The sequence below is a fragment of the Triticum urartu genome, chromosome 1A (assembly GCF_056163025.1).
Source record: "Triticum urartu cultivar PI428250 chromosome 1A, HENAU_Tu73, whole genome shotgun sequence".
In the NCBI taxonomy this organism is placed as follows: domain Eukaryota; kingdom Viridiplantae; phylum Streptophyta; class Magnoliopsida; order Poales; family Poaceae; genus Triticum; species Triticum urartu.
The window spans coordinates 397,551,348-397,574,284 of NC_141873.1; positions in this window are offsets into that span (position 1 = coordinate 397,551,348).

The following is a 22,937-nucleotide window of genomic DNA, read 5'->3' on the forward strand; positions in this document are numbered from 1 at the left end:
TCACAATTTTGGTAGGCATTTCCGTTTTCCCATATATGCCATATTGCCAAAGCCATAACGACAGAGTGAAAATCAGTAGTATTTGTTATCCACTCTAAAAACCCATTGCCTAATGTGCATGAAACTGTTTAGTTTCATGAAAATTCCATAATCTTTCTTAAGTTCTTTCCAGATTTCCTTAACATAGTGGCACTGCAAAAATCAATGTTTAGTTTCCTCCCTATTGCAGAAATGACAATCATACCTTGTGGGAATTGATCTCACTTGGACTTGAACACCCGTTGGGAGACAAAACATAGGATTACCCATAGTTTCCTCCACTTTTCATGACCTCATCAAATTATAGTCTGGCCTGACTGTGTAAATGCCATTTTTTGTGTGCGGCTAGGAAGCAAAATCTGAGCATCCTTATGTGCTCAAAAAAAAAATATTTCTAACGGTTTCCTCATTCCACTGTCACCCAACCCACAATTTCATTATCACTTTCGGAGGAAGTATGTTGTAGAGTTCCAGGGAAAATCTTAGGAATCCAATTATCTTCAAATATGTTTTTTTGCCAACTCCGGGTCTCCAAAGTAGGCCTTTCTGCAAATTGCCACTCATATATCAAACTATGCCAAGTATAGTAAGATGACCTTGGGCATTTGGTTGTCCAAAAGTCATCTTCTGAATAGTATCTTCCTTTCAATACCTTAGCAAAAAATGAGTAAGCATTAGTTACAGGTGCCAACATTGTTTTTCCAGCATGGCTTGGTTGAATATTGACATGTCTATAAAACCCAGGTGAGGAGGTTATTTCGACTAGGTAGTTCCACGATGCAATAAGACCCAGGAGGCCCAAGCTCGCACGTGTTACTGCCCAAGGCAACGTCAGCAATCAGGGTAGCCTGTCAGTGGGAGTGGGTGGGTTTAACTATCAGTTGATATCTTGCCAGTTCGTTTGTGTATTAGGACAACATCGAGACGCATTAAACCAGGTGTTACAAAGACAACAGTACAATGCATTCAAGACGCTAATGTTGATGGCGTTTGTTACTACCCATAGTGGGTTGTTTATTGCCTATACTCAGTTTTAGTCATTGGTGGCTGGCTGAAGGACCCCGCTGGTCGCATACTCTATATAAACCTGCGTAGGGTACCTAGCTAAAGGTTTGCAATCTATGTAATCAAACGCTCATATGCAACAGCAACTCTCAAGAGGGATAGGATTAGGGTTTTTACCTCCATCGACGAGGGGCCTGAACCTGTACATGTCCTTGTGTCCCCCATTGCGTCTCAATAGATCAAGATCCATTCGTACTCCTATCTTACTATCATATATAGCACCACTACAATTGGCACCTACTTTGGGTTGCACATCTATCGATCAATGTGTAGATGGTTTTTCCTTCTTCATCGATTTCTGGCATTGAGATGATCTTGGGGGAGATCATCTTCTTTGGGTCGATTAGATTCACTTTTGATGATTCAGTGTGGCTTCTCGAGGCCCCACTGGATGGCGACTTGTTGTCTGCCCATGGAAACACACACTTATGTGCCAATGATTCGGGCATGTTGTTCCTTCAAGAACTGGTACCATACCGGGCTGTTGGGTCGCTCACTCTTCGTCATCACCAAAAGCGTTTCGGCAAAACCCGTCTCCATCGCTCATCGCCTCGCTCAGCGGTGTAGTAGGCCGTGATGGTTCACCTCTTCGATTTGTTGCATAATATCTTTTGAGTCCATATCAGAGGATGATGAGAGATGCGGGGGCCTCAACTCCATAGCAGAAGTTTGTATGGTTGGAATCCCTCCACCATCACCGCCTCCTGTCTGCTGTGACGCGTGATGCTGTGGCAAATAATACTAGTGTAGAAAAGCTTATTTATGGTGTGGCAAAAGTGGCCTTCCTGGAGTTGGGTTCCAACGCCACCAATATGGCGCCAGTGACAAAATTTACTATTGGCATGGGAGCACACGTCAGCACTATTTTATATACTGATGATGTGCTGCGTGGCCAATGCCAGCAATAAGTGTCTGTTACCACTCACGTGCCTTGTTGGCCCAACGCCAACAAATTGAATTTTCACTTACAAAAATAACTATATGCATCTATGCAAGCCATCAAGTAATTTAAGATATACTGCATTGATGTCTACTACACAACCTTCTTCTTGTAGACGTTGTAGGGCCTCCAAGTGCAAAGGTTTGTAGGACAGTAGCAAATTTCCCTCAAGTGGATGACCTAAGGTTTATCATCCTTTCCTCACTGGGACAATGCTCTAATAATGATGATCATCACACTTTTATTTACTTACAACTCAAGAATTACAACTCGATACTTAGAACAAAATATGACTCTATATGAATGCCTCCGGCGGTGTACCGGGATGTGCAATGATGCATGAGTGACATGTATGAAGAATTATGAACAGTGGCGTTGCCACAAATACGATGTCAACTACATGATCATGCAAAGCAATATGACAATGATGGAGCGTGTCATAATAACGGAACGGTGGAAGGTTGCATGGCAGTATATCTCGGAATGGATATGGAAATGCCATAATAGGTAGGTATGGTGGCTGTTTTGAGGAAGGTATATGGTGGGTTTATGGTACCGGCGAAAGTTGCGCGGTACTAGAGAGGCTAGCAATGGTGGACGGGTGAGAGTGCATATAATCCATGGACTCAACATTAGTCATAAAGAACTCACATACTTATTGAAAAAATCAATTAGTTATCGAAACAAAGTACTACGCGCATGCTCCTAGGGGGATAGATTGGTAGGAAAAGACCATCGCTCGTCCCCGACCGCCACTCATAAGGAAGACAATCAATAATTAAATCATGCTCCGATTTCATCACATAACGGTTCACCTTACGTGCATGCTACGGGAATCACAAACTTCAACACAAGTATTTCTCAAATTCACAACTACTCAACTAGCATGACTCTAATATCACCATCTTCATATCTCAAAACAATTATCAAGTATCAAACTTCTCATAGTATTCAATGCACTCTATATGAAAGTTTTTATTAAATCCCTCTTGGATGCCCATCATATTAGGAGTAAATTCATAACCAAAGCAAATTACCATGCTGTTTAGGAATCTAAAAATAATATAAGTGACGCATGAGAGTTCATCTATTTCTATAAAATAAAACCACCACCATGCTCTAAAAAGATATAAGTGAAGCACTAGAGCAACAACAAACTACTCCGAAAGATATAAGTGAAGATCGATGAGTAGTCGAATAATATGCAACTATATGAAGAATATCTAACATTTAATAATTTCAGATCTTTTTATTTTATTCAAAGAGAAATCAAAACTAAATAAAATAAAATGACGCTCCAAGCAAAACACATATCATGTGGTAAATAAAAATATAGCTCCAAGTAAAGTTACCGATGAACGAAGACCAAAGAGGGGATGCCATCGGGGCATCCCCAAGCTTAGGCTCTTGGTTTTCATTGAATATTACCTTGGGGTGCCTTGGGCATCCCCAAGCTACGGCTCTTGCCACTCCTTATTCCATAGTCCATCGAATCTTTACCCAAAACTTGAAAACTTCACAACACAAAACTTAACAGAAAACTCGTAAGCCCCGTTAGTATAAGAAAATAAATCACCACTTAGGTACTGTTGTGAACTCATTCTAAATTCATATTGGTGTAATATATACTGTATTCGAACTTATCTATGGTTCATACCCTCCGATACTACTCATAGATTCGTCAAAATAAGCAAACAACACATAGAAAACAGAATCTGTCAAAAACAGAACAGTCCGTAGTAATCTGTATCAAACGTATACTTCTGAAACCCCAAAAATTCTAAAATAAATTTATGGAAGTGGGGAATTTATCTATTAATCGTCTTCAAAAAGAATTAACTAAATATCATTCTCCAGTAAAAAATGGCAGCAAATCTCGTGAGCGCCAAAGTTTCTGTTTTTTTACAGCAAGATTAAAAAGACTTTCCCCAAGTCTTCCCAACGGTTCTACTTGGCACAAACACTAGTTAAAAACAAAAAAACACAACCAAAATAGAGGCTAGATAAATTAATTATTACTAACAGGAGCAAAAAGCAAGGAATAAAATTAAAATTGGGTTGCCTCCCAACAAGCGCTATCGTTTAACGCCCCTAGCTAGGCATGATGATTTCAATGATGCTCATATAAAAAGATAAGAACTGAAACATAAAGAGAGCATCATGAAGAATATTACTAGCACATTTAAGTCTAACCCACTTCCTATGCATAGGGATTTTGTGAGCAAACAACTTGTGGGAAAAAGAATCAACTAGCATAGGAAGGTAAAACAAGCATAACTTCAAAACTTTAAGCACATAGAGAGGAAACTTGATATTATTGCAATTCCTACAAGCATATGTTCCTTCCTCATAATAATTTTCAGTAGCATAATGAATGAATTAAACAATATAAACAGCACCTAAAGCACTCTTTTCATGATCTACAAGCATACAAATTTTATTACTCTCCACAAAAGCAAAATCCTTCTCATTCGGAATAGTGGGAGTATCATAAGAAACTCGAATACTATAAATTGTTTCCACATTAAAAGAGTAATGTTCAGAAAAAGGGTAATCATAATCATGCCAAGTTTTATAAATATAATCATCACTACTTTTTATAGCATATGTATCCTCACAATAATTATCATAAGTAGCAACTTTGTTCTCATCATAATCGATTGAAACCTCTTCCAAGATAGTGGAATCATCACTAAATAAAGTCCTAACCTCTCCAATCCCACTTTCATAATTATCATAATAATATTCAACATCCTCCAAAATAGTGGGATCGTTACTTCCTAAAGTTGACACTCTTCCAAACCCACTTTCATCAATATAATCATCATAAGTAGGAGGCATGCTATCATCATTATAAATTTGCATATCAAAACTTGGGAGACTAAAAATATCATCTTCATTAAACGTAGCATCCCCAAGCTTGGGACAAACATTAATTGCAGAAAATATATTCTCAAAAACATCATCTTCATCAAACATAGCATCCCCAAGCTTGGGCCTTATCATATCATAAGCATAATCACTCTCATCATTAATAGTATGGATAGCACCAATAGTATAGCAATTATCATCATCACAATGAGTAGTAGGAGTAACATCATTTGGGAGGGATACCTTTTTACCTTTGCTTCTCCATTTTTTCTTTTTCTTCTTCGCATCATGTGTGGGTTCAACCCTCTTTTTGGAGCTCTTTATTAATGAGATTGGTTGAATAAAAGGCTCCTCCTCGTTACCTGATTCATCAGAAGAAATAATAGGAGGATATTGGGAAGTCTCTTCCCTTTCATTAGTATTCTCTTCATCCTCTATTTGTTTTCTTTTCTTTTATGTAATTGGCAATATAAGGGTTTTCAATGCAATTCACTGCACAATACATATAAATTTCCTCTAGATCAAAATCAAGAAATTTATCGAGATTAAATTTTGGAATACCCTCAGTTATACGTTTCATTTATTCATAACCCAAAAGAAGACTAAGCTCTTTATGATGCTCAAGGGTAATCAAGTTATCACAATTTTTGGACACGACTTGATCATGAAACAAATAGCATTGGAGCTTTAAATGACCATGTTCATTGCAAAGTTCACAAGGATGGCGATAAATATTGAATCTTTCAGCACAAACATCTAGCCTTTCTTGCAACAATTTAGTTTCTAAATGCTTATGCCTCTTGCAATATCTATCTTCCCTATTTGGTGTGTACTTGCAAACCCAATGCACTCCACAAATATTGACATGTTTATAGGAGACATTTTCATCATAACTAGTGCAATCATCATTAGTACTATGGATATTCAAGGAGTTCATACTAACAACATTGCAATCATGCTCATCATTCAAAGATTTAGTGCCAAACATTTTAATGCATTCTTCTTCTAATACTTTGGCACAATTTTCCTTCCCATCGTACTCAAGAAAGATATTAAAAAGATGAAGCGTATGATGTAAACTCAATTCCATTTTTTTATAGTTTTCTTTTATAAACTAAACTAGTGATAAAACAAGAAACTAAAAGATTCGATTGAAAGATCTGAAGATATACCTTCAAGCACTCACCTCCTCGGCAACGGTGCCAAAAAAGAGCTTGATGTCTACTACACAACCTTCTTCTTGTAGACGTTGTTGGGCCTCCAAGTGCAGAGGTTTGTAGGGCAGTAGCAAATTTCCCTCAAGTGGATGACCTAAGGTTTATCAATCCGTAGGAGGCATAGGATGAAGATGGTCTCTCTCAAGCAACCCTGCAACCAAATAGAAAAGAGTCTCTTGTGTCCCCAACACACCCAATACAATGGTAAATTGTATAGGTGCACTAGTTCGGCGAAGAGATGGTGATACAAGTGCAATATGGATAGTAGATAATGGTTTTTGTAATCTGGAAATATAAAAACAGCAAGGTAACTAATGATAAAAGTGAGCACAAACGGTATTGCAATGCTAGGAAACAAGGCCTAGGGTTCATACTTTCACTAGTGCAAGTCCTCTCAACAATAATAACATAATTGGATCACATAACTATCCCTCAACATGCAACAAAGAGTCATTCCAAAGTCACTAATAGCGGAGAACAAACGAAGATATTATGGTAGGGTACGAAACCACCTCAAAGTTATCCTTTCTGATCGATCTATTCAAGAGTCCGTAGTAAAATAACATGAAGCTAGTCTTTCCGTTCATCTATCATGGAGTTCGTACTAGAATAACACCTTAAGACACAAATCAACCAAAACCCTAATGTCATCTAGATACTCCAATGTCACCTCAAGTATCCGTGGGTATGATTATATGATATGCATCACACAATCTCAGATTCATCTATTCAAACCAACACAAATTACTTCAAAGAGTGCCCCAAAGTTTCTACCGGAGAGTCAAGACGAAAACGTGTGCCAACCCCTATGCATAGGTTCATGGGCAGAACCCGCAAGTTGATCACCAAAACATACACCAAGTGGATCAATAGAATACCCCATTGTCACCACGGGTATCCCACACAAGACATACATCAAGTGTTCTCAAATCCTTAAAGACTCAATCCGATAAGATAACTTCAAAGGGAAAACTCAATTCATCACAAGAGAGTAGAGGGGGAGAAACATCATAAGATCCAACTATAATAGAAAAGCTCGCGATACATCAAGATTGTACCACCTCAAGAACACGAGAGAGAGAGAGATCAAACACATAGCTACTGGTACATACCCTCAGCCCCGAGGGAGAACTACTCCCTCCTCATCATGGAGAGTGCCGGGATGATGAAGATGGCCACCAGAGAGGGATTCCCCCCTCCGGCAGGGTGTCGGAATGGGTCTAGATTGGTTTTTGGTGGCTACGGAGGCTTCTGGCGGCGAAACTCCCGATCTATTTTGCGCCTCGAAGTTTTTAGGGTATATGGGTATATATGGGAGGAATAAGTACATCGGTGGACCTCCAGGCTGTCCACAAGGAAGGGGACGCCCCAAGGGGGGGTGCCCCCACCCTCGTGGGCAGCCCGGGACTCTCCTGGTCCAACTGTGATACTCCGTGGGCTTCTTCTGGTCCAAAAATAAGTTCCGTGTAGTTTCAAGTCAATTGGACTCCTTTTGATTTTCCTTTTCTGCGATACTCTAAAACAAGGAAAAAATAGAAACTGGCATTGGGCTCTATGTTAATAGGTTAGTCCCAAAAATCATCTAAAATAGCATATAAATGCATATAAAACATCCAAGGTTGATAATATAATAGCATGGAACAATAAAAAATTATAGATACGTTGGAGACATATCAGCATCCCCAAGCTTAATTCCTGCTCGTCCTCGAGTAGGTAAATGATAAAAACAGAATTTTTGATGTGGAATGCGATCTAACATATTTATCCATGTAATCTTCTTTATTGTGGCAAGAATATTCAGATCCATAAGATTCAAGACAAAAGTTTAATATCGACATAAAAATAATAATACTTCAAGCATACTAACAAAGTAATCATGTCTTCTCAAAATAACATGGCCAAAGAAAGCTATCCCTACAAAATCATATAGTCTGGCTATGCTCCATCTTCACCACACAAAATATTTAAATCATGAACAACCCCGATGACAAGCCAAGCAATTGTTTCATACTTTTGATGTTCTCAAACTTTTTCAATCTTCACGCAATACATGAGCGTGAGCCATGGACATAGCACTATAGGTGGAATAGAATGGTGGTTGTGGAGAAGAAAAAAAGGAGAAGATAGTCTCACATCAACTAGGCATATCAACGGGCTATGGAGATGCCCATCAATAGATATCAATGTGAGTGAGTAGGGATTGCCATGCAACGGATGCACTAGAGCTATAAATGTACGAAAGCTCAACAAAAGAAACTAGTGGGTGTGCATCCAACTCGCTTGCTCATGAAGACCTAGGGCATTTTTAGGAAGCCCATCATTGGAATATACAAGCCAAGTTCTATAATGAAAGATTCCCACTAGTATATGAAAGTGACAACATAGGGGACTCTCTATCATGAAGATCATGGTGCTACTTTGAAGCACAAGTGTGGTAAAAGGATACTAGCATTATCCCTTCTCTATTTTCTCATTTTTTTATTTTTTTATTTGGGCCTTTTCTCTTTTTTATGGCCTCTTTTTTTTCTCTTTTTTTTATTTTTCGTCCGGAGTCTCATCCCAACTTATGGGGGAATCATAGTCTCCATCATCCTTTCCTCACTGGGACAATGCTCTAATAATGATGATCATCACACTTTTATTTACTTACAACTCAAGAATTACAACTCGATACTTAGAACAAAATATGACTATATGAATGCCTCCGGCGGTGTACCGGGATGTGCAATGATCCATGAGTGAAATGTATGAAGAATTATGAACGGTGGCTTTGCCACAAATAAGATGTCAACTACATGATCATGCAAAGCAATATGACAATGATGGAGCGTGTCATAATAACGGAATGGTGGAAGGTTGCATGGCAATATATCTCGGAATGGCTATCGAAATGCCATAATAGGTAGGTATGGTGGCTGTTTGAGGAAGGTATATGGTGGGTTTGTGGTACCGACGAAAGTTGCGCGGTACTAGAGAGGCTAGCAATGGTGGAAGGATGAGAGTGCGTATAATCCTTGGACTCAACATTAGTCATAAAGAACTCACATACTTATTGCAAAAATCTATTAGTTATCAAAACAAAGTACTACACGCATGCTCCTAGGGGGATAGATTGGTAGGAAAAGACCATCGCTCATCCCCGACCGCCACTCATTGTTGGAAATATGCCCTAGAGGCAATAATAAATTAGTTATTATTATATCATATTTCATTATTCATGATAATCGTTTATAATCCATGCTAGAATTGTATTGATAGGAAACTCAAATACATGTGTGGATAAATAGACAACACCATGTCCCTAGTAAGCCTCTAGTTGACTAGCTCGTTGATCAATAGATGGTTACGGTTTCCTGACCATGGACATTTGATGTCGTTGATAATGGGATCACATCATTAGGAGAATGATGTGATGGACAAGACCCAATCCTAAGCCTAGCACAAGATCGTGTCGTTCGTTTGCTAAAGCTTTTCTAATGTCAAGTATCATTTCCTTAGACCATGAGATTGTGCAACTCCCAGATACCATAGGAGTGCTTTGGGTGTGCCAAACGTCACAACATAACTGGGTGGCTATAAAGGTACACTACAGGTATCACCAAAAGTGTCTATTGGGTTGGCACGAATCGAGACTGGGATTTGTCACTCCGTGTAAACGGAGAGGTATCTCTGGGCCCACTCGGTAGGACATCATCATAATGTGCACAATGTGACCAAGGAGTTGATCACGGGATGATGTGTTACGGAATGAGTAAAGAGACTTGCCGGTAACGAGATTGAACAAGGTATCGGAATACCGACGATCGAATCTCGGGCAAGTACAATACCGCTGGACAAAGGGAATTGAATACGGGATTGATTGAATCCTCGACATCGTGGTTCATCTGATGAGATCATCGTGGAACATGTGGGAGCCAACATGGGTATCCAGATCCCGCTATTCGTTATTGATCGGAGAGTTGTCTCGGCCATGTCTGCATGACTCCCGAGCCCGTAGGGTCTACACACTTAAGGTTTGATGACGCTAGGGTTATAGGGAATAGATATACGTGGTTACCGAATGTTGTTAGGAGTCTCAGACGAGATCCCGGACGTCACAAGGAGTTCCGGAATGGTCCAGAGGTAAAGATTTATATATGGGAAGTCATCATACGGTCACCGGAATAATTAGGGGGTTACCGGTATTGTACCGGGACCACTGGAGGGGTTCCGGGGGTCCACCGGGAGGGTCCACCTGCCCCGGAGGGCCCTGTGGGTTGTGTGTGGAGAGGGACCAGCCCCTTAATGGGCTGGGTGCCTCCCCCCTAGGGCCCATGCACCTAGGGTTTTGGGGAACCCTAAAAGGGGGGCGCCCTCCTTGCCTTGGGGGCAAGGCAACCCCCTTGGCCGCTGCCCCCTCCTCAGATTGGATCTAAGGAGGCCGGCCCCCTCTCCCTTGCCCCTATATATATGTGGGGGGTGGCAGGGCAGCCGCACCCAAGTTCTGGTGCAGCCCTTCCCCTCTCCCAAGTCCTCCTCCTCTCCCGCGGTGCTTGGCGAAGCCCTGCAGGATTGCCACGCTCCGCCTTCACCACCACGCCGTCGTGCTGCTGCTGGATGGAGTCTTCCCCAACCTCTCCTTCTCCCCTTGCTGGATTAAGGCGTAGGATACGTCACCGGGCTGCACGTGTGTTGAATGCGGAGGCGCCGTGGTTCGACGCTTAGATCGGAATCAACCGCGATCTGAATCGCTACGAGTACGACTCCTTCATCCGCGTTCTTGCAACGCTTCCGCTTAGCGATCTACAAGGGTATGTAGATGCACTCCCCTTCCCCTCGTTGCTAGATTACTCCATAGATTGATCTTGGTGATGCATAGAAAATTTTAAATTTCTGCTACAATCCCCAACAGTGGCATCATGAGCTAGGTCCATGCGTAGTTTCTATGCACGAGTAGAACACAAGTTGTTGTGGGCGTCGATTTTGTCAATTTACTTGCCGTTACTAGTCTTATCTTGATTTGGCGGCATCGTGGGATGAAGCGGCCCGCCGACTGTCGTGGAATTGTCACGGCAGATGTCCTTAGTGTCAGGACTTAGTCGCGAGGCCAACACATCTATGTGGTAGCTTGAGAGGGGTTGAGCGGGACGAGAGACGCGATGTTTTACCCAGGTTCGGCCCCTCACGGTGGAGGTAAAAGCCTACATCCTGCTTCATTGATATTTATGATGATGATCACGGTTACAAGAGTGCTCTATCTCGAGAGCTATTGTCTAAACCTAACTTGTCCAACTTGTGGAACCTGTGAATCTTCTCCCCTTTTGGGGAGCCCTGCCCCTCCTTATATATGTTGGAGGGGCGGGTTACATCTAGAGTCCTATTAGGATTAGGACTAGTCTATCTCTAGTACAAACCGGATACAAGTCCAGGTCTTAACTCTTTGTAAGATAAATGTTCATCATGCCTTTCCTCTTAAACCAGCCCACCACTAACGTAAACCGGCCTTCTGGGCCTTGGGCCTTGTCATTTATCTGACCCGTCCGCCGGGTCACAAGTGTGTCATAATGTTCCGGCGGGTTGCTTGTAAACCGCCAGGTCAGGGCAGGTCGCCAGTGAATCGCCAAGTGTAAACCGGGTCTCAAGTAAACCGCCAAGTCCAGCCGGGTCACCAATGAATCTTCAGGCTCATGAATTGTCATACCAGTGAACCGCCTCACATGTAAATCGCCAGACACATAAACCGCCAATCACGTAAACCGCCAATCCTCTGGCGGTTTACCAATGAAACACCTAGTCCGGTCGGGTTATACTTCCGGTCGGTTTACGCCGCGGGGTATATCCCCGACATTAGCCCCCAAGTTTAGCTTGGATTTATCCATGGTAAACTTATGCTGCAAAATAAACACAAGAACAAATTTGACAGGTTATGCTCCGGGTTAAGAATTCTTGTAAACCGGTACCTGATCACCCTTAAGTCCTTGTTATTTCCTCCTTCCAGGAAATCCAGGTCAACAGACCAGCTTCGTAATCAATTTGCCGACATTGGTTTGTCATAGAGAAATATTATGAAGAATAACCCCTTTGACTCAGCTCCCAAAGCGCCGGTTTAAGAAATATAGGTCTTGAAATACTTATCTGATATTCAGCCGGTTTGAAGATGTAAAACTTGCCGGTTTAATATTACCAAAATGGCCAGTTTATAAATATTGATGGCACCAGGTCATAATTTTTGTCGACACCGGGTCATGTAATTGATCTTCCTGATTTGCTCAAAACTGATAAAATGAAGATGTTCCTCCTTTATATGCATAATACCTGTAGCCCCCAAGTCTTAAGAGGAGAACATAGTGATAACTTAAGACTTGCTCCAATAAGTGTTTCAACCTTGAAGAAATCCGGTTTGTTCATCTCAATCATATAAACTGAATACTCCATATACGTAGCCCCCAAGTACCGGGTTGTCATGCTTGTAGCAACCTGGAACTTGTAATTGCTTATAAAAACTTCAATCAGTGTAACCCCCAAGGGCCGGGTCATTATGCAATAATGAGCAGGGACTTTGTAAATATAAGCATGTAGATTTTAGCAGTGATGTGTAACCCCCAAGGGCCGGCTTAGTAAGATAATACTGAACCGGGACTTGATATATACTTCAATGAAAATAACATCTTATAATGTAGCTTCCATCGTAGGGCTTGAACCCATGTCCACAAGGTTAAGAGCTTTGTGCTTTACCAACCGAGCAATGGATCCTTCAATATTATGGACGAAAACTTATGTACCTTGAATTGTCGACAGGAGTAATTGGTAGCCCCCAAGGGCCGGCTCATTATAATATGACGAGTCGGGTCTTCAATAAGACTAGTAAAAATGACCTTGCATTAGCTCCCAAGTGTCATGGTGCATGCTTGCAGCGACATGAGGCTTGCATGTAATCTCAATTTGAATAATGTAGCCCCCTAGTGCCGGGTTGTAAGCCTGCAACGACTCGGGACTATTCCTTCCATTGTAGAATAAATCATATCCTTTGATAAAATAATAGCCATTGCACTGAAGCGACTTTGAAAACCTCAATCGTAATATTGGTTATTGATAACCATAATAAAAATCCAGCCATGTTGGCTATTTGAATAATACACCCAATGATTTATAAGCGCACAATTCCAATGGCGCAATCCAAATATACACTGGCGACTTATAGTCCAAAGCCAGGCCGGTTCAATAAACACCGGTATTTGTAATTATGCTTTATTCAACCTGTTTCTGCATACAACAAGTTTAAAGTGTCCTAGCGGGTTACCGCCGGACGGATCATAACGCCCAACATATAACCCGGGTTTATAACCAAGGCTGCACTTAAGAATAATCAAATATGAAATATATCATACCTGTGACATTGAATCACATCGTTGGTTTTACCAACTTTTTGTAGTAAGGGTGATAACCCAAATCTTGAGTACTGACAACTCCTTCCATATTGTGCCGGTTTATGATAAAACCGTGCCGGGTTGTGATAAACGCCGGTTTAACCATATATAATACTGGCGACTCGTAGTCAAACCAGACCGGGCTGATAGTCTCCGGGTTATAATTTGATCGTGTACTGACAACTTGTAGTTGAAAGCCGAGCCGGGTTGATAAACACCGGTTTACTCCATAATAGGATGGTAACTTAAAACCAAACCGGGCAGATAGTCTCCGGATTAAGATTTGACCGTGTTCCGTCAATTTGTAATTGACAGTCGAAACGGTTTTAAGAATTTGTCGGTTTTCAAAACGCAACAGAAGAAATATATGTCTAAATGAAACAAAATTTCAAAGGCAATGATAAAAAAATTGGCAAAAAATAAGCAATTGAGGTCATCAAATGGCATTACCATGGTCGGACACGACCAAGCCCCCAATAGGCGTAGCTATGGTTCAAGTCAGCCAGGTCCCCAAATGATGCAGTGGCATGATGCCGATCAAGAGGCGTAGCGATGGTTCGGGTTCGACCAAAGCCCCCAAGTGATTCTGTGGCCTTAGGCTGATCAAGAGGCATGACTGGTTCAGACATGACCAAGTCCCCAAGTGATCTGGCGGCTTTCGCCTATCAAAAGGTGTTGCATTGGTTCAGACATGACCAAGCCCCAAGTGATGTTGTCGCACTAGGCCGATCAAGAGGTGTGACTATGGTTCAGACGTGACCACAAGTCCCCAAGTGATCAATAATATGATAAGCCAATAAGGCATGATACCCATGTCTGAGCCGCGCATCATGGCAACAGGTCCTCTTTGGCACCTTTTAACTTTTTGCAAGAGATAAATCCTTCTTGAACCAGATGTTAAACCGGATATTGAGAGCTTCAAAGCTTTGTGGGAGACATCTTTCCCTTGAACCGGATTTTAAACCGGAATCTTCATTTTTAGCCAGAAATTTTCTGACGGCCTTTAAACTTTGCACCAATATGGCGGTTTAGGGTCCTGCATTTAGATAACTTTGCAAGCCGGAGTAATTGCTCTTTCAAAGAAAGCAATATATAATATAAAAATATATTGGATGGATTTCACCTGATATGTCAGTCCAGTTGATATCCATCGCGGGGTTATACGCCAGTACGGACAAAAGAGTCGGCCGCGGCGTTGTAAATCGGTTCTGATGGGCGAGACAAACGCAGGCGTGGTCCCGGCAAGCTGATGTAAACCGGGCCGTAAGGGCGGCGTCTTGCACGCGTCCATTCACCGTGTGATGTGGCACGGACGAACACCGGGCAGGACGTTGCCAGCGCGTACTCCGTACCCATGGTATAAATCATGTTTATAATGAATAATTGTCCTGCATATCAAAATATCCGGTCCAAAGTAATTGTTCCCTTGATAAAAACAATATATACCAAGAAACTAGATTTAGATGGATATCACCTGATGTTTTTTGTTCGGACAAAGGATGATCTGTTCATCGCGACAGAGGCGGTTTAGGCTGGTCGGCGACTCAATATGATCCTGACGGTTCAAGCAGAAACCCTCTGGGTTATTTTCCAGGTCTTTAAACACCCGGCATGAGCGGTGTAGATGTATACGTCGTCTCCGACGCCGGCGCACGAGGACCGGATCATACCTTGGCCATGAGCCAGTTGACCTGTGTATAGCATAGCATACCGTGGAAAAAGCTTTGGATGATACTTAATTATACCAGTAAAAGTTTAGAAAAATAGCACCTGATTTGTTCGTATGGCCGATGATCCATATGTAATATCCATCAATAAATTTGGGAGTGAAGCGCGGCAGAAGAGGCGGGCAAGCCGGCAGGCGTAGTGGTGAAACGCCGTGGTGAGGTCAGCGGAAACGCGGCCAGCCCGTGACTTCGGCGACTTGGAGCAAAGGACGGCTTCAGGTCGTAGCTACACCTCTTCTTTTTTTCGCAAAGGCTATCGCATGTCCTCATCAGTTCTGACATTTATCTAGAGGTATGTGGCTGACGATCCTTTGATATCACATCCTTGTGAGACTTTGGGCCCTGTGCTATGAATAGTACTAGTACTAGACCTCCCGTGAGATGTACTAGTAATAGGAGAGCGGCGTTTCCTTATTCTCCTTTCCTTATTCTCCTTTTCTTTCGGCCTTTGACTTCTGCAGATTGCCTCTGCACGTGCGTGCACCATCAAACGGGGCTAACGGGCACATGCCTCGAACACGTTTTTGTCTGGGTGCCTTGGGCGTCCGCTGCTGTAGTTTATTTTTTGTCATAGGCGATAGCAATAATAGCAGATTCGTTGCCGCCACTCATTACTTTTAGCTGTCGATGTCCATACCCAGCCACTTAGTCATCGCTGATATAATTGCTAGTATTATCCAGATCGAAGCCTCCCGATCGCTGTCAAATCAATCGGTTTATACCGATCGCTCGCGACAAAGCGCCCGCCCCTTTTCTTATCAATCCGGTATGCATCATCCAGCTTGAATACTCAATATGGGCGTGGGACCGAATCCAACTCCAATACAGCTCGGTATTACTGCTTCTGCTTAGCGGTAGCTGAAAAATCTTGTTTTATCTCGGCGAAACTTGCAACCAGGCGGTTTAGACGGATCTTGCTCCCTTCTGTCTTTACTGATTTTCAGGGTGGTGACTGCACCCGACGCCGCCCTTAATCTCATCAACTCAAAACCTCGTACTACCAGCTCTGAACCTAATCAGCTCTTGTCCAAGGTTATCCATTACCTGGTTATCCTGTATGATTACCTCAAACCGGCTCTTCTTCATCCGGCCAAAAGCGAACTCTTCGAACCCTAGATAAAATCCCTCCAAGAACTCAACACCATCGTGCGCAGGCCCCACGGTGGGCACCAACTGTCGTGGAATTGTCACGGCAGATGTCCTTAGTGTCAGGACTTAGTCGCGAGGCCAACACATCTATGTGGTAGCTTGAGAGGGGTTGAGCGGGACGAGAGACGCGATGTTTTACCCAGGTTCGGCCCCTCACAGTGGAGGTAAAAGCCTACATCCCGCTTCATTGATATTGATGATGATGATCACGGTTACAAGAGTGCTCTATCTCAAGAGCTATTGTCTAAACCTAACTTGTCCAACTTGTGGAACCTGTGAATCTTCTCCCCTTTTGGGGAGCCCTGCCCCTCCTTATATATGTTGGAGGGGCGGGTTACATCTAGAGTCCTATTAGGATTAGGACTAGTCTATCTCTAATACAAACCGGATACAAGTCCAGGTCTTAACTCTTTGTAAGATAAATGTTCCTCATGCCTTTCCTCTTAAACCGGCCCACCACTAACGTAAACCGGCCTTCTGGGCCTTGGGCCTTGTCATTTATCTGACCCGTCCGCCGGGTCACAAGTGTGTCATAATGTTCCGGCGGGTTGCTTGTAAACCGCCAGGTCAGGGCAGGTCGCCAGTGAATCGCCAAGTGTAAACCGGGTCTCAAGTAAACCGCCAAGTCCAGCCGGGTCACCAATGAATCTTCAGGCTCGTGAATCGTCATACCAGTGAACCGCCTCACATGTAAATCGCCAGACACGTAAACCGCCAATCACGTAAACCGCCAATCCTCTGGCGGTTTACCAATGAAACGCCTAGTCCGGTCGGGTTATACTTCCGGTCGGTTTACGCCGCGGGGTATATCCCCGACACTGACCTTACACGTACTCTTACGTGAGATTGGTTCCACCGACTGACATGCACTAGTTGCATAAGGTGGCTAGCGGGTGTCTGTCTCTCCCACTTTAGTCGGATCGGATTCGATGAAAAGGGTCCTTATGAAGGGTAAATAGAAATTGGCATATCACGTTGTGGTTTTTGCGTAGGTAAGAAACGTTATTGCTAGAAACCTATAGCAACCACGTAAAAATTTGCAACAACAATTAGAGGACGTCTAACTTGTTTTTGCAGCATATGCCTTGTGATGTGATATGGCCAAAAGGATGTGATGAATGATATATGTGATGTATGAGATTGATCATGTTCTTCTAATAGGAATCACGACTTGCATGTCGATGAGTATGACAACCGACAGGAGCCATAGGAGTTGTCTTAATTTATTTATGACCTGCGTGTCAACATAAACGTCATGTCATTACTTTACTTTATTGCTAAAGCGTTAGCCATAGTAGTAGAAGTAATAGATGACGAGACAACTTCAAGAAGACACGATGATGGAGATCATGATGATGGAGATCATGGTGTCATGCCGGTGACAACGATGATCATGGAGCCCCGAAGATGGAGATCAAAAGGAGCAAAATGATATTGGCCATATCTTGTCACTATTTGATTGCATGTGATGTTTATCATATTTTACATCTTATTTGCTTAGAACGAGGGTAGCTTAAATAAGATGATCCCTCACTAAAATTTCAAGAAAAGTGTTCCCCCTAACTGTGCACCGTTGCAAAGGTTCGTTGTTTCGATGCACCACGTGATGATCGGGTGTGATAGATTCTAACGTTCGAATACAACGGGTGTTGACGAGCCTAGCATGTACAGACATGGCCTCGAGACACATGCGAAACACTTAGGTTGACTTGACGAGCCTAGCATGTACAGACATGGCCTCGGAACACGGAAGACCGAAAGGTCGAACATGAGTCATATAGAAGATACGATCAACATGAGATGTTCACCGTTGATGACTAGTCTGTCTCACGTGATGATCGGACACGGCCTAGTCGATTCGGATCATGTTTCACTTAGATGACTAGAGGGATGTCTATCTGAGTGGGAGTTCATTAAATAATTTGATTAGATGAACTCAATTATCATGAACATAGTCTAAATTTTCTTTGCAAATATGTTGTAGATAAATAGCTCACGTTGTAGCTCCCTGTTTAAATATGTTCCTAGAGAAAGATTAAGTTGAAAGATATTGTAAGCAATGATGCGGACTGGCTCCGTAGTCCGATGAGTGTCCTCACTGCTACACAGAAGGCTTACGTCTTTGATGCACCGCTCGATGTGCAAACCCCTACAACGTCGTCTGTGGATGTTGTGAACACCTGACAGACACATCCTGATGACTACTTGATAGTTTAGTGCACCATACTTTACGACTTAGAATCGGGATTCCAATGACGTTTTGAACGCCATAAGACATATGAGATGTTCCAAGAGCTGAAATTGGGATTTCAGGCTCATGCCCGTGTTGAGAGGTGTGAGACCTCTGACAAGTTCTTTTGCCAACAAGATGGAGGAGAATAGCTCAGCTAATGAGCATGTGCTCAGAATGTCTGGGTGCTACAATCACTTAAATCAAGTGGGAGTTAAACTTCCAGATAAGATAGTGATTGATAGAGTTCTCTAGCCACTATCACTAAGCTACTAGATCTTCGTGATGAACTATGACATGCAAGGGATGGAGTTGATCCCGGAGCTATTCGCGGTGCTTAAGACCGCAAAAGGTAGAAATCAAAGAAGGAGCATCAAGTTTTGATGGTTTAACAAGACCACTGGTTTCAAGAAGGGCAAGGGCTAGAAGGGAAACTTCATGGATGGCAAACCAGTTTCCGCTCCAGTGAAGGAACCCAAGGTTGAACCCAAACCCGAGACTAAGTGCTTCTATTGTAAGGGGAATGGTCACTGGTAGCGGAATTACCCCAAATGCATGGTAGATAAGAAGGCTGGCAACTTCAACAAAGTATATACGTGTTATTAATGTGTACCTCACTAGTACTCCTGGTAGCACCTAGGTATTGGATACCGGTTCAGTTGCTATTATTGGTGACTTGAAGCGAAAGCTACGGACTAAACGGAGACTGGCTAAGGGCGAGGTGACGATGTGTGTTGGAAGTGTTTCCAAAGTTGATGAGATCACCATCGCATGCTCCATCTACCTTCAGGATTAGTATGGAACCTAGATAAATGTTATCAGGTGTCTACATTGAGCATGAATATGATTAGATCATGTTCATTGCAATACGGTTATTCATTTAAGTTAGAGAATAATGGTTATTCTGTTTACACGAATAATACCTTTCATGGTCATGCACCCTATGTGAATGGTTCATTGAATCTCGGTCATGGTAATACACATGTTCACGCCAAAAGATGTAGAGTTAATAATGATAGTACCACTTTCTTGTGGCACTGCCGCTTAGGTCATATTGGCATAAGATGCATGAAGAAACTCCATGTCGATGGATGTTTGGAGTCACTCGATTTTGAATCGCTTGACACATGCGAGCCATGCCTCATGGGCAGGATGACTAAGACCTCGTTTTAAGGTACAATGAAACGGGCAAGTGACTTGTTGGAAATCATACATGCTGATGCGTGTGATCCAATGAGAATTGAAGCGTGCGGTGGGTATCGCTATTTTCTCATCTTCACTGACGATTTGGGTAGATATAGGTATATTTACTTAATGAAGCACAAGTCTGAAACATTTGAAAAGTTCAAGCGATTTCAGAGTGAGTTAGGAATCATCATAACAAGAAGATCATGTTCCTACGATCTGATCAAAGGGGGATTTTCTGAGTTATGAGTTTGGCAATCACTTAAGACATTGTGGAATTGTTTCGCAGTTGAAGCCACTAGAACACCACAGCGTAATGGTGTGTCCGGACGTCATAATTGAACCTTTTGAGATATGGTGCGATCTATGATGTCTCTTACCGATCTACCACTATTATTTTGAGGTTATGCATTAGAGACAGCTGCATTCACTTTAGATAGGACACCATATAAGTCTGTTGAGACGACGTCGTATGAACATTGGTTTGGCAAGAAACCAAAGTTGTCATTTCTTAATGTTTGGGGCTGCGATGCTTAAGGCTTCAGCCGGAGAAGCTCGAACCCAAAGAGGACAAACACATCTTCATAGGATACCCAAAGGTGACAGTTGGGTATACCTTCTATCTCAGATCCGAGGGCAAATTGTTTGTCGCTAAGAATGGGTCCTTTCTCGAGAAGGAGTTTCTCTCGAAAGAATTGAGTGGGAGGAAGATAGAATTTGATGAGGTTGTCGAACCTTTACTTCAACCAGAGAGTGATGCAACACAGAAAGATGTTTTTTGTGGCACCTACGTCTGTTGAATAGGAAGTTAATGATAGTGATCATGAAGCTTCAGATCAAGTTGCTGTCGGACCTCGTAGGTCGACAAGGATATGTACTACTCCTGAGTGGTACGGTAATCCTGTCTTAGATATCATGTTGTTAGACAACAATGAACCTACGAGCTATGGAGAAGCGATGGTGCGCCCGTATTCCGACAAATGGTTAGAAGCCATGAAATCCGAGATAGGATCCATGTATGGACTTTGGTGGACTTGCCCGATGATCGGCAAGCCATTGAGATAAATGGATCTTTAAGAAGAAGACGGACGTGGGCGGTAATGTTACCGTCTATAAAGCTTGACTTGTGGGAAAGAGTCTTTTCACAAGTTCAAGGAGTTGACTACGATGATAATTTCTCACCCGTAGCAATGTTTAAGTCCGTCGGAATCATGTTAGCATTAGCTGTATTTTTCGATTATGAAATCTGACAGATGGATGTCAAAACAAGTTTTCTTACCAGTTTCCGTAAGAAAAGTTTGTATGTGATACAATAAAAGGTTTTGTCGATCCTAAGGATGCTAAAAGGTATGCTAGCTCCAGCAATCCTTCTATGGACTAGAGCAAGCATCTCGGAGTCAGAATACATGCTTTGATAGAGTGATCAAAGCTTTTAGGTTTATACAATGTTTGTTAGAAACTTGTATTTACAAGAAAGTGAGTGGGAGCACTACAACATTTCTGATAAGTATATGTGGATGACATATTGTAGATCCGAAATAATGTAGAATTTCTGGAAAGCATAAACGGTTGTTTGAAGAGTGTTTTTCAAAGGAAGACCTGGATAAAGCTGCTTACATATTGGGCATCAAGATCTATAGAAATAGATCAAGACGCCTGATGATACTTTCAAAGAACGCACACCTTGACATGTTTTTGAAGGAGTTCAAAATAGATCAGTCAAAGAAGGGGTTCTTACCTGAGTTTTAAGGTGTGAAGTTGAGTAAGACTCAAAGCTTGACCACGGCAGAAGAAAGAGGAAGGACGAAGGTCGTCCCCTATGCTCTTGTCATAGGCTCTATACGGTATGCCATGCTGAGTACCGCACCTGATGTGTGCCTTGCCACATGTCTGGCAAGAGGGTACAAAGGTGATCTAGGACTGGATCACCAGATAGTGGTAAAAATTATCCTTAGAGGAATAAGGAAATGTTTCTCGGTTATGGAGGTGATAAAGAGTTCCATGTACAGAGTTATGTCGATGCAAGATTAACACCTATCCGGATAGCTATGAGTAGAGATACTGGATACGTATAATGGAGCAACAATTTGGAATAGCTCCAAGTAGAACGTGGTAGCAGCATCTACGATATGACATAAAGTTTTGCGAAATACATAGGGATCTGAATATGGCAAGACCAGTTGACTACAACCTCTCTCACAAGCATAACATGATCAAACCCAGAACTCATTGAGTATTAATCACATAGTGATGTGAACTAGATTAGTGACTCTAGTAAACTCTTTGGATTTTGGTCACATGGCGATGTGACCTGTGAGTGTTAATCACGTGGCGATGTGAACTAGATTATTGACTCTAGTGCAAGTGGGAGACTATTGGAAATATGCCCTAGAGGCAATAATAAATTAGTTATTATTATATCATATTTCATTGTTCATGATAATCTTTTATTATCCATGCTAGAATTGTATTGATAGGAAACTCAAATACATGTGTGGATAAATAGACAACACCATGTCCCTAGTAAGCCTCTAGTTGACTAGCTCGTTGATCAATAGATGGTTACGGTTTCCTGACCATGGACATTGGGTGTCGTTGATAACGGGATCACATCATTAGGAGAATGATGTGATGGACAAGACCCAATCCTAAGCCTAGCACAAGATCGTGTAGTTCGTTTGCTAAAGCTTTTCTAATGTCAAGTATCATTTCCTTAGACCATGAGATTGTGCAACTCCCGGATACCGTAGGAGTGCTTTGGGTGTGCCAAACGTCACAATGTAACTAGGTGGCTATAAAGGTACACTACAGGTATCTTCAAAAGTGTCTGTTGGGTTGGCACGAATTGAGACTGGGATTTGTCACTCCGTGTAAACGGAGAGGTATCTCTGGGCCCACTCGGTAGGACATCATCATAATGTGCACAATGTGACCAAGGAGTTGATCACAGGATGATGTGTTACAGAACGAGTAAAGAGACTTGCCGGTAACGAGATTGAACAAGGTATCGGGATACCGACGATCGAATCTCGGGCAAGTACAATACCGCTGGACAAAGGGAATTGAATACGGGATTGATTGAATCCTCGACATCGTGGTTCATCCGAT